This window comes from Myotis nattereri (assembly GCF_964212035.1).
Source record: "Myotis nattereri genome assembly, chromosome: 2".
Lineage (NCBI taxonomy): Eukaryota > Metazoa > Chordata > Mammalia > Chiroptera > Vespertilionidae > Myotis > Myotis nattereri.
The window spans coordinates 179,533,889-179,547,261 of record NC_138076.1 but is presented as its reverse complement, the minus strand read 5'-3'; positions in this window follow the sequence as shown (position 1 = coordinate 179,547,261).

The window sequence follows — 13,373 nt, the reverse complement described above, 5'->3', positions numbered from 1 at the left end:
TAATATGTGTTGATGAATATGTGGAGAAATTGGAACTCTCGTATATTACTGCTAGGAATGTGAAATGATGCAGTTGCCTTGGTATACAGTTTGGCAGTTCTTTGAAAACTTAAACATAGACTTGTACCCAAATGTTCATAGTTGCATTCTTCATAAGCATCAAAAATGGAAACAAACCAAATATCCATCAACTAATAAATGGATAAACAAAATGTGGTACATCCATACATTGGAGTATTATTCAGTCATAAAATGTAATGAAGTATTAATATATGTGACAACTAAGGATGAACCTTGAAAATAATTAAAATAAATCAGTCATAAAAAGGCCACATATTGTATAACCTCATTTATGTGAAATGTTCAGAATAGCCAAATTTATAGATATAAAGTAGATTAGTAGTTGCTGGAGGCTGGGGAAGGGGAGGATTGAAGTGACTGCTGACAGGAGAGTGGATTCTCTTCGGGGTGATGAAAAGGCTCTGGAGTTAGGTTGTGGTGATGATTGTGCCACTGTGAATATAAGAAAACCACTGAACTGTAGTGTGAATTACGTCTCAATAGGCTTGTTATTAAAAACTTAGTGCATATAAGTGATTTTAATATACATATTATTGAGGCACTTCAGAACAGCGAGGAAGAGAAATATCCAATAAAAGTATTGGGACTAACTAATTTACAATTTTGAAAAAGCAATACATTTATATCTATACTGTGCTTCAAAATAAATTTCAGAGGGATTAAAGATTTAAATATGAAAATTGAGTCATAGAAAAAAAAGAAAAAGAGGTAGAAATAAATATTTACCAGGTATTTACATATGAAGATAAAATAAATTTTTATGCTTAGAAACAGTAAAATAAACAACATAAAATGATCACATTAAAAGTAAATATGATGAAAATTAAAAACTATAGGATATAAATAGAAAAAAACACTGATAAAAAGGAAAATTGATTAGCAGAGAACATATTGCAGAAATATGACTAACAAGGTAAATATATTGTAGAAAAGCTTTGTTTGATAAGATATAAAAATATTTATGCACATATATGAATATTACTCAGATTTAAAAAGGAATACAATCCTATCACATGGTACAACACGGATGAACTTTGAAATTTTAGATAAACATGAAATAATTCACATTATTTTAAGTGAAATAAATCAATCACGAAAAGCCAGGTACTGTATGATTCTACTTATATGAGCTATCTAAAGTAGTCAAATGCATGGAAACAGAAAGTAAAATGGTGGTTGCCAGGGCTTGTGAAAGAGAGAAATAGGGAGTTGTTTAAAAGGTTTAGAATTCCAGTTTTATAAGATGAAAAAGTTCTGGAAATCTGTTGCATAACCATGTGAACATATTTAGCACTACTGAACTGTACCATTAAAATGGTTAAGATACTAAAGTTTATGCTATACGAATAAAACCATTGAAAAGCTCAATAACTATGAATGGAGTACTTTTTGCTGGGCTGGGTTGTGCGGTCCGAGGGGCATGACTTTGGAGAGTTAAAGGCCTGATGCATCATCCAGGGCCATTTGGAAGGAGCAAGGAGAAGTCATTGAAATTTTAAAAACAGGGAAATAGAAGGATTTCATTTACATTTTGACAATATTGGTCTGATTACAATATGGGAAATGGACTAGATGAATATGAAGTTGTATGTTCATTACAACCATGCCAAAACATGCATATGAAGGAAAAAACCTAAAGGGAATAAGCTTACAGGTGACTTTTTCCTCCATTAAGAGGAAATTTTTGTTCTTGTCTTTTCTTACCCATAAATGGAGTGGCCAGAAAAGTTACACAATTTGAAATTTAAAACAGGAGAAACCTGTTTGTTGGTAAGTCCCTTCTATACCTTTCTCTGGCCTGGCTTACCCCTCCAAGTCATGCCAATTCAAGTCAGTTCTTGGGCTGATGTCTCCTGTGCTGCCACCTAGTGGTAACTCCCAGGCTGTCAGCAGAATTTAAGATACCCCACTATTTTGTTTCATGTCAGATAATCATAGCACAATCTAGGAATATGGTTAAAATTATTTTAGTAAATAACCTTAAAATATGCCTCTTCAACATGAGTCTTGGTTGCAAGTGGTTGGAGGGTGAACCTTGTGACCTCTTTAAATCTCTTCCAGCTTTCTCTTATGTTAATTTTTTGGGAAAAACTTTTTTTTTTTTTGAGGGGGGAACTTTTGTAACTCTGGAAATTTTAGATAAACATGGCATAATTCACAATAAGAAATTCTTTTGGTTTGGGTTTTTATACATTTTAGCATTTAATAGTGATGAAAAGACACTTGAAGTTTTATAAAAGAGTGATGAACTTTAGACACAGATGTCATGGCTACATTTTTTAAGTTGGCAAATTTAATATTTTCGTTGCCAATTTGTTATTTTGCAATAAGGAAAATTGTTAGAGTAAATGACCAGGTGATCCTCAGGGATCAAAATGGTATATTTTGAGAGTTAAAAAATATAATACTTTAATGTAAGAAAATCTGTGGTGCTTGCTAATTAATAAATTTTAAATAAATATGGCATAACATAAAGATTTTATGCCATAATTTAAAACTATTTCACAAGCAATGGAAATTGTTAACTTTTCTTCAGAAGAAACAATAGAACACACACATCAAGTCAGTGTTAGATATTTTAAAATCTTACCTTATACATCTGTGGTTTTTTTCCAAATTCTTTCTTTTCTGTTTATTAATTGTAAAAACTATGTAGCAAAATTTTCTGCTTCTTGAGTTCCCAAATTATGTCTCAATTTATGAATGAATCTATATTTTACAAAAAACAGAGGGGGGCTTTGGACTCATATTGCTTGCTTCTGGTTATACCCATCACCTTTCTAGGCCCATGTTCTTGGAACAATGAGTATAACAAAATGGAATAAAACACCCACCAGATTGTAGGGCTTTTAAAATATTAAAAGAAATATTGTATACAAGGAATTATAATGCCTGATACATAAGAAATGCTCAAATAATCATAGCTGACATTATTACAAATGAAGAGAATCTATGCTAATGAAATAGGTCCACCAAGTCAGTGGTGTGATTTTTTTAAATCTTGTGTTTGTGTATATAGATGTGTGTGTATTAAATGATTGGCATTTACCTCCTAAAACTTTTATTTAGCTGTTATTTTGAAGAAATTATGATTACCTATGGGCATCAGTCTATTCTTCCTTAGATATCGCTCCTCTACAGTGTTCAGAATTGAAATAAGAAAATGATCTTGACCCAGAGTAAGACTTTCTACAAAGTCTAAATTAAAAAGATATGTTTAATTCAAATATCACATAAAGTTTATTTCTACTCCAAAATGTTTTAAACCACTTCTTGCACATCAGTGATTGTTAAAGAAAGCTTTAATAGCTCTTGAAGTAAGCATTTTTTGGTTAAAATTTTAAAATCCTTTCAACAAACAAGCCTTGCAAATATCACGTATGGTTTCTTAAAGCTTGTTGCCCACCATGTTGTTGAACTTGGAAACAGAACCGCTGAAGAATCTTTTATGATGTGATGTACCAGAAGTACAAATACATATGGTACAAATTAAGTACAAAAAGCAGAGGATTGCAGGAAGAATAGCTCAGAGTCAGGAGTAGAGTGAGGAAGTCATCTCTGGAAGGTTCTGGAAGGTGGTATGTTGGTGAACTTCTGGATTGTTGGAGAGTCATGGACTCTATGGACCGAGTCAGACTCTGACCCAAGTCAGACTTGTCAGACTAGGCTGGATGGGCAGCAAAGACAGTGTTTCTGCGGGACCCTGAGAAACGGGTCAGGTGGTTAAGGCATCCAAGCAGGGGAGATGGAGCGGGCAGAAATGCGAAATCTGAAATATAGCTGGTGTGGGTCGGCCAAAGGACGGGGATTTGGGTGGTGCCTCTGCTAAACATGAGAGCCAATCCCAGTGTTCTGACCTAGACTCGATGCTCCTGAAGTCAGGGGGCACTGCTGGGAAAGAGCTGCTGTGTTCCACTCATTTAGTTGACACATGTTTATTTAGCTCATTCTGTAGCAGAAGCCATTCTACACACTAAAGAACATCTTGTAGTCCTTGCCTGAAGGAGCTCAGTAGGTGATCACTATAAGAACTTGAAACTATGGCACAGTGTGATAGGTGCTAGATAGGCAATATAGCAGAATGCTGAGATCAAGGGTTTTGGCATTTTCTGGGCCCTGGTACTTACCATGTAATTGTGGGAAAATTGCTTTTATTTTTCTAAACCTCAGATTCCTCATCCATAAGATAGCAAAACCTATTTTATTTAGGTTATTTTGTGATTTACGTGACATGCCAGTTCAATTCTTAGCAATAATATTAACTACTGCAAGAAGAAACACAGAGGTATGGGATATATGAGAAACAGTCTAGTTGTGGGGAAGATGTAACATAAAACAAGACCCAACAAGTTTAGCCTGATAAAAGTAGGGCCATAGGGAGTAGGGGAGAAGTGGCAATTCTGGAGAAGAATTCTGGAGGTGAGCAGATAAAAGGAATGTTGAAGGAACTAAAAATGATAGATGAATGTAATATGGAGTCTGGAATGATCAACAGGGCTTTGATTATGTGAGGTCATAAATGTTATAAAGTTCTGCAAACTTGCCAAGCACACCTGCCTCATGGGCCCTACTGGATGTTCCCTCTGCTTGGAATGCTATTTCTTCAGACACCCATACACCTCTCTCCCTTACTTCCTTAAGGCCTTTGCTCAAATATCTCCAAGTCAGATAGGTCTTTATTGATTGCCCTGTATAAGATAGGGTTTATGGAGCACAGGACATGGTTAAGATATGCAGATTCAGGAGTCAGAATGCTGTGACTGGCATCCTAGTTCTGCCCCTTTCCTGCAGCAAGTTACTTAACCTTTTTATGCTTCAGCTTCCACATGTGTAAAATCCTATATAATAAAAGGCTAATATGCAAATTGACCAAACAGCAGAATGACCAGTCACTATGATGCGGAAGACTCTCAATGCAGGAGCTGCCCTCTGGTGGTCAGTGCGCTCCCACAGGGGGGGTGCCCCTCAGCCAGAAGCCGGGCTCATGGCTGGCGAGCATAGCAGCAGTGGCAGCTGGAGCCTCTCCCGCTTCCGCAGCAGCGCTAAGGATGTCCGACTGCCGGCGTAGGGCCACTTCCCATGGGGAGCGGGCCTAAGCCGTCAGTCGGACATCCCCAGAGGGCTCCCAAACTGCGAGAGGCACAGGCCAGGCTGAGGGACCCCGGTGAGTGCACGATTTCATGCACAGGGCCTCTAGTGTATATAATAATAGTCCTGATGCAGAGGTTGTTATAAGGATTAAATGAATAAATAGGAGGAGAGCCCTGAAAAGAATGGGTGTCACCCAGTAAGTACTCAGTAAGTACCTGCTGCTGTTATTGTTATTGTTAATATTATTTTGTTCCAAATAACAATCAGGATATGCAGTAGAGGCCGTCCTACAGTTCAAGTTAGCACCACTTTCACTCAGCTCACTGATTTGGGGAAGCTGCTGGAACCTACTGTTCTATGAGGGAGATTTTTTTGTGTAGTTTGGAAATATATCAAGCATATTAAAAAGTATATAGAATTATATGATTAATACCTGTATACCCACCACCCAGCTTAAGAACTAAAATGTCACAAATACAATCGAAGCATCTTAAGATGTTTGGTTCCTGATTTCTCTGTTATTGTCCCATATCAGCTTCTTCCAAGTGAGCCACTTAGAAGCTGCTTCTGTGGGTGTTATGTGGGAAAATATTGGGGAATCAGGTTCAAATTAGTTTGGGAAGTACTGAGTTTTAATAAAATAAGAATTGTTTTCTGCAGGATTGTTCAAAGCCTCCCAAACTGAACACTGGGCCCTCTTTTTATGCCATGGCTTTGGGACTATGTTTCATGCAAAACATTTTTGAAAACACTAATCTATGTTATACTGCAGCATCAACTCCAAAAAGCACTAGTAGCCTGGTCCTTTTCACGTTACTCAAAGAAGATGGATTCATTTAAAATACTGAGCAAAAAGTAGGGCTTAATGACTAACAATCTCAGTGCCAAGATCAGAGCTAAATGGGCAGTTCAACTTTAATAACCAGGGAGGACTCTATGGCCTGGTTATTTACATTTCAGTTTCTCCATAATCTTGGTATTTTATTCTATCCACATTTCCCCGATTTTGATATTTTGTTATATTTAATTGTCATTATATGCCATGTGTTATTATAATCTCTCTCAAATCCCTCATGGAACAAGGCATGGTATACATTCATTAAACTCAAAGTATACGTAATTGTCCTCATCCCCAAATGCTAAATTTTACAATGCTGATTTAATGACTATTGAACATTACTTTTGGTTCTTTATGAATTTAACACTGATTAATACTGAGATTAGGCCACTCGTATTGACGTAAGCCAAAAGTTGGACTAAAGCCACCCCATCTTTATACATTCAGTCACTTCAAGGTTATGTTGTGGTAGAAGTTGGGGTCAGTGATGATCTGATGGATTGGAAGATGGGAGGGAAAAAAGCTCTTGGAGCTCTTGGTCCTTGAGCTGTGATTTAAAGAGGAGAAACTTGTGGTTTGGTTGTTGTTCCATAGAAATGGGAAGAAATGAGTGAAGGCTCACAGCCAAGAGAGGAAGAACGAGTGGAAGGAACCACATGACAATAAATTTAGTTGGTCCGGAAGGTGAAGGCGAGGTTAGCACAGGAGATGAAAACAGAGAAGGCAGGTCAAGCTGGGAGAAGCCTTTGAAAGAAATACTCGGAAATTTGTGTTTGACTCAAAGTGTAATAGGAAATCAACATAAAGCTACAGTTCATTAGAGGATATGGCCAAAATGATGACCAAGGGAAATGAAAAGAGAAAAATAATGACTTTAGAAACTGTAGCCCAATAAGCACAATTTATGTCCCTTTATTACAAAATCTATTAAAAAACTAGTAAACTATATTTGTTCATTGATAAGTGAATATATGGTTATGCCAGTAGGGGTGGGTAATTTAGCATATAGAACTCAAGTAATAAGGTAATTACTAATAAGGAGGGTGGTTTGCCAAAAACTTACTGTGGGAAAGTCAAATGAAATAATAATATAAGAATAATAATACCACACACACACACACACACACACACACACACATTCATACACACTTTTATGTGTCAGGCACAGCTCTGACAAGTCTACAGAAAAAGAGATGAAGTAAATAAAATCTTTGTTTTTAGGGAACGTAAAATCTAGAGGTAACACATTTATATTCATTCAACAAATTCTTACAGAACACGTCATACTGAGCAGGTTGTGCCATGTGCTAGTGGTGGAACAAGAGATATAGTTCTCATGGAGGTGACAGTCTATCTCAGGATATAGAGAGGCAGGTGGGCAATTAAAGTGCAGCATAAAAAGAGTATCTAGCTCTGGGTGTCTGTATTTTCCCTACGTTAAAACCTCACCGAATGTGTACAGAATGGAGCAAGTTGTGTTTCCAAAACTTGGGGGAGTATGATTGTGATTGAAGGACTATTTTATTGATTTTAGAGAGAGAGGATGGGAGAGAGATAGAGAGATAGAAACATTGATGAGAGAGGACCATGGATCTGCTGCCTCCTGCATGCCCTTTACTGGGGATAGAGCCCACAACCCAGGCATGTGCCCTGACTGGGAACTGAACCTGTGACCTCTTGTCTCCTGGTTTGATGCTCAACCAATCACTGAGCAACACCAGCCAGGCTGAAGGACTATTTTGATAAGCATCTTAGCGTGGCATAGGTGAGCCCTCCAAGGGGCATGCGTTAACAATAATAATGGATCAGTAAATTGCATCGTAAGTAGGCTGAGGGTGGTTATCTTCAGAGTTTTTCTTTTGTTGAACCGAGAATCCAAACCTGATGCTACAGTGGAACTGTTCATGGGCAACAAAAGAGAAGCCAATTGCTGGCCACCTCAATAGTTTTTTCCTCTCTACTCTTCCCCCACATAGCTTATGGCTTCTCCTCTGTAATACTTATTGATTTGAAATACTTATTGATTTGAACAGAGGCACCCCATTGTTGGCTCATTTTTCTTGGTCTTTATTCCATTCAGTGTTGGGCTACAGGAGCATGTGAGCAGGGCGCTGTGATGGTTAATTTGAAGTGTCAACTTGACTGAGATACAGGGTGCCCCTATATTGATTGAAGGTTATTCTGAATGTGTCTGGGAGGGTGTTTCTGGATGAGATGAACATTTGAATTGGTAGATTGAGTAAAGCTGATTGCCCTCCTCAATGTGGGTGGGCCTCGCTCAATCTGTTGAAGGCCTGAATAGAATAAAAGTCCGAGTAAGAAAGAGTTTTTTCCCTCTGCTTGGCTGTCTTGGAGCTTGGATATTGGTCGTTTCCTGCTTTCAGACTTTTACTAGAACTTCCACCATTAGCTCTCCTGGTTCTCAGGCCTTTGGTCTCAGTTGGACCTGTACAATCATATCTCTTGGGTCTGCAGATTGATGACTGTAGATCTTAGACTTAGCTTCCATAATCATGTGAGCCCATTCCACATACTAAATCAACCCCCCTCCCCCACTCTCTCTCTCATCAATTAGATTCTCGAAGTCGGGCTTGTTGTTCAGAACCCTTGTAGATCCAAGTGATAAAACCTAATCAAACTAGTTTAAGAAATAGGAGAGTGCTCCTTCTTCTACTTCCATCTACTTCTGCTTTCCCTCATATAACTAAAAACTTTAGGAATGGGTTAATCTAGGCCAAAAACATGATGTCAAGGTTATCTTTTTTTTCTTCTCTTATCTCTGTTGTTCTTTGTAGTTGGTTTTTTTTTTTTAATATTTATTTATTTTAATTTTAATTCTTTATTGTTTAATGTATTACATAAGTCTCCTTTAACCCCCATTGACCTCTCCCCAGCTCCCCCAGCTCCCAGCACATGCCCTTACCCCCCCTTGTCTGTGTCCATTGGTTATGCTCATAGGCATGCATACAAGTCCTTTGATTGATCTCTTATCCCCACACCCCCCACCTTCCCTCATAGGTTATACAATCTGTTCGATGCTTCTATGACTCTGGTTCTATTTTTGTTCATCAGTTTATGTTGTTCATTATATTCCACAAATGAGTGAGATCATGTGATATCTATCTTTCTCTGACTGGCTTATGTTGCTCAGCACAATGCTCTCCAGCTCCATCCCTGCTGTCGCGAATGGTAAGAATCCGTAAGTTGGCTTCTTTACCTCCTGGACTGCACAGTGTTCTTCACGCGGCTGGGGGAGATGATAAACAGGAAAAGCATAGACATTTTCCTTTCAACTCAAGATTGCAGAGGAAGCAAGAATATCATTCCCATGCTGCTTAGCAGAAAAGTCCAGGGAGAAATCTGATTGACCATCTTGTTCATGTGCCCATTTCTAAACCAGTTACTATGTTCAGGGATAATGGATTTTGCTATTTGACCAAATTTGGGTCATTAGAAGGTTGTATTAACCCTCCGGTCCCCCCAAAACACATGGAATGGAGAAAGGGTAACTCCCTCCAGTGGAAGGTACTGGTGTTACTAGATAATTTTTTAAAAAATTATAACTCTGGTACAGATATATAAATGAACACATATTAAAGGTTTATTCTACTCACTAGTCAGGAAGGGAACCAGACAAATGTTATAATATATTAAAAAAAGAAACTCATCAGGTATATCGAAATAAATGTGCAAATGGAGGCAACATTATTTTTTTCCAAAGAGTGGGAGAAAAGTTGATTGAACCTCTACCAGACAGGACAAAATTATAGGTAAGAATTATTTTTGCATTGCTATCAGTTGCCTACAATTCACAGAATTACAAACTCCCACAGAATCAGAATCTGATAACCCAGAGGAGTTGCCTCAAAATCTAGTTGCAGTTTTCAACGGGAAGCACAAATATTTTCCCTCCACTGGGCAGACAAACAACATGTGTTCACTAAACAAGGGATGCAGTATTTGAAGGAGAAATATTTCTCCTTCTAATTCCAGGTGGTACCAGCAGAAAGCTTACCTAAGTTCAATTGCGGTAGGTAACCTATTGATTCCTTGAAATATAGACTATGCCTTAGTTGTCTCTGTGTCCTCTGGGCTTAAGACATGAGAAATGTTTATTAAGTGTGTGGAATGAATGCTGAACGGGGCACCTGCTCTGTGGATTTTCTCTAGGACAATAGAAAAGCATCCTTCGTAACCTAGCGCTGTTTCTTAGCTCTCAGCTAGCAGAAAAGCCTTGTAATTTTATTACTACAAAGTATATTGCATGTACTTAAAACATTAGAAGTTTGAATTTTTATTATCGATTACCCAAGGCTGAATTTGGTTCCACATAGAAATTATTTCTGTTGTAGTTGGCTACAGTAACACTACACAAGCAGGACGGATTATTATTTTTGTTGCCATTTATAACAACAGTAAAAGAGGATAGAAACTACCTGGGATTTGCATTAAGCTGCAGTCTATGTTGAATAGAAGGAAATGCAACTTTCAACTCCTATGAAGGACCCAGTCACTCCCAACTAACAAGACACGTATTTACAAGCCAATAGGCTGCTGCTAGGCTCACCCTCAAAGAACAACAAACTCAATAGGAAATAATGACTAAAACATATAGGGAATAAGAAAAGATAAAGTAAGCTACTGTAGATTGAGCCTGGGACCCAGAAAGACCGAGTAGTATACTAACTGCAGGCCCACCGATACAATCAGATTAACACAGTCTGTTTACTTGGAAGCTAATTGACTCTTGAATGTGACCCTATAGGACAGCGGTTCTCAACCTGTGGGTCGCGACCCCTTTGGGGGGCTGAACGACCCTTTCACAGGGGTTGCCTAAGACCATCAGAAAATGCATATATAATTACATATTGTTTTTGTGATTAATCACTATGCTTAAATTATGTTCAATTTGTAACAATGAAAATACATACCGCATATCAGATATTTACATTACGATTCATAACAGTAGCAAAATTACAGTTATGAAGTAGCAATGAAAATAATTTTATGGTTGGGTCACAACATGAGGAACTGTATTAAAGGGTTGAGGCATTAGGAAGGTTGAGAACCACTGCTATAGGAGAAGGTGACATCAGGACAGTCAGACAACCAGCACAATAGTTAGCCAGGAGAGAGGAGAGAGCTTAATCTGCCTTTAGTTCCACAGGGCAGCCTTCATGGCTTGAACATATGAATCTATGTGATTCCTGGAAAATGTGGGACAAAGAGAACTGTGATGAGAACTATGGCCAATTGGAGGGACATGGTCTAATAGTCTAGCATAGTAAAAGGTAAAAATATCTTTTTATTCCCTTATTTGGTGAGTCAGTAAAGTGTGTACAGCCATTACCCCAAGACTTATGTGTTCCTTTGGGCAATAAAATATATATTTAGTTATATATATATTTAGTGTCAAAGGAAGGACAACGCTGAGCAGGACGGGACTCTTCCTGATGAAATCGGGAGCTATAAACATGGAAGAATGTCTAATTGACTGGAAAAGCCAGGAGTTTCAGGCTCTCCAAGGGACATGGGGGCAGAACTCAAGAGGCCTCCGCAGCGGGTGCTTTGGACACCCAGTTAGGCCAGCACCTCTGGGGGCTCAGGAGCTGGTGTGTTTGTTTGTTCTCTTTACCTCCCCCCCCCATTTCTAAATGGAATGAAGCTGCAACTGACATCAGTCCTGGCTCATTCTCCCCTCAGTACCCTCCTGTGATGAAGGGCACTCTTCTTCCCCAAATCAAGTGGATCTCAAGGGAAACCTTTTCTTTCTTTATTTCCATGTAACTTAAAAATAAATAAAAAGCAACCAGAGATGCAAAAACCGTGGAAAAGAAACGACGATGGCACACTCATTGTTCGCGCCTGTGTGGGCAGCGTGTAGAGGCGCCCGCAGAGTGGGCACACACATCTGTGAGCTGGGGAAATAATTAACTGCTGAAATTATTTCTGACTGCTAAATGAAGGAGTGAAACTGCTCTGCTGTGGGCCAAGTGTTCACACAGAAAATCAGCATTCTCCAGGGAAGGGGGGGAGGGGGAGGGAGACTTGGAAAAACTGAATATTGGAGTTTTGGAGCAGGTTGAGAGGTAACAGGAGGGAAAAGATTTCATCTCTGAGGTGGTCCCATTTTAAATATGTTTTAGCCTTCTTACAGAAAGTGGCTCTCTGTATACGTTTACACACCCGCCTGCCAGCCAGCACTCCCTCGCCCCCCTCTGCCACCCTCTTTTAAAGCAACAGCTGCTCATTCATGGCACTGTGCAAACACCTGGGAGTCTTGGCTGTGTGTGTGTGTGTGTGTGTGTGTGTGTGTGTGTGTGTGTGTGTGTGTCAGAGAGAGAGAACACTTTATGAGCTCTGTGGAATATAAGGCTGAACTCAGCCTTAGAAGATGCCTTGAAGAACAGAAGCTGGTAAAATGATGTTGTCACGGGAGAGTAGGGAGTGGAGTAAAATAGGATTGTCTCAGACCTACGATTTCACCGAACTCACTGAATGCAAGGCAAACTAGTTTTGTTTCAAAGACGTTTATTCTGAACCAAACTTTACTTCAAAAATTGCTGCTGTGGCCCACAGAGTACAGACTTAGGGGGCTGACGAGGCTTACTTTGGGTCCTCTCTCTGCTGGGTGACCAGTTGTGGGATCTTGGGCAAGTTGCCTAATCTGCCTAAGGCAAAACCGCATCATCTATAAAATGGAGACAAATCCTATCAACCTCATGGATGCTGGCAAGAATTAAATGAGATAGGGTGCAAATTAGGTTAGTACCAATATGTGTCTAATAAGCTGATAGGAAAGAATAAGTACTAACACTATTATACTACGTTGGCTTGGGGTTATGTTCATTTATTCTTTCTGAATATTAGTTGCTATAATGCTATAAAATGTTGTTCTGAAAGAATATTTCCAATTCTCGAGGAAGAGGGCCGTTAAGAATCCCTCACTGTGTCACCGGAAGAGGAAAATTTCTCCTTGAGAAAACACGCCTGCTCGCTCTACTTTCTTTCACCTACAGAGAGCCATGGCACTCCTCTTCAAGCTTTTGTTTGTATTCTACAGTGACTCAAGGGCTCTGCTAAAACTCATGTTGAATGTCAGAGTAATGTGAATATAGAATTACGAAGCCCAATGTGGCACGGTTTGTTATTGTTTTGCATTTATTTTGTAGAACATGAAACTCAACAGAGCCGCTTCCCAGCAGCTTTTCAATGACAACCCAGTGCGCTCGGACCGTCAGTTGCCTTGTTCAAACGGGAGGTGGACGCACGATTTTGCTTTTCAGACCCCAAAGCAATGCACATTTGGCAAGGACTAGGAGTCACCATGAAAACAAATCCATTTTTCAAGGGTGACACATTT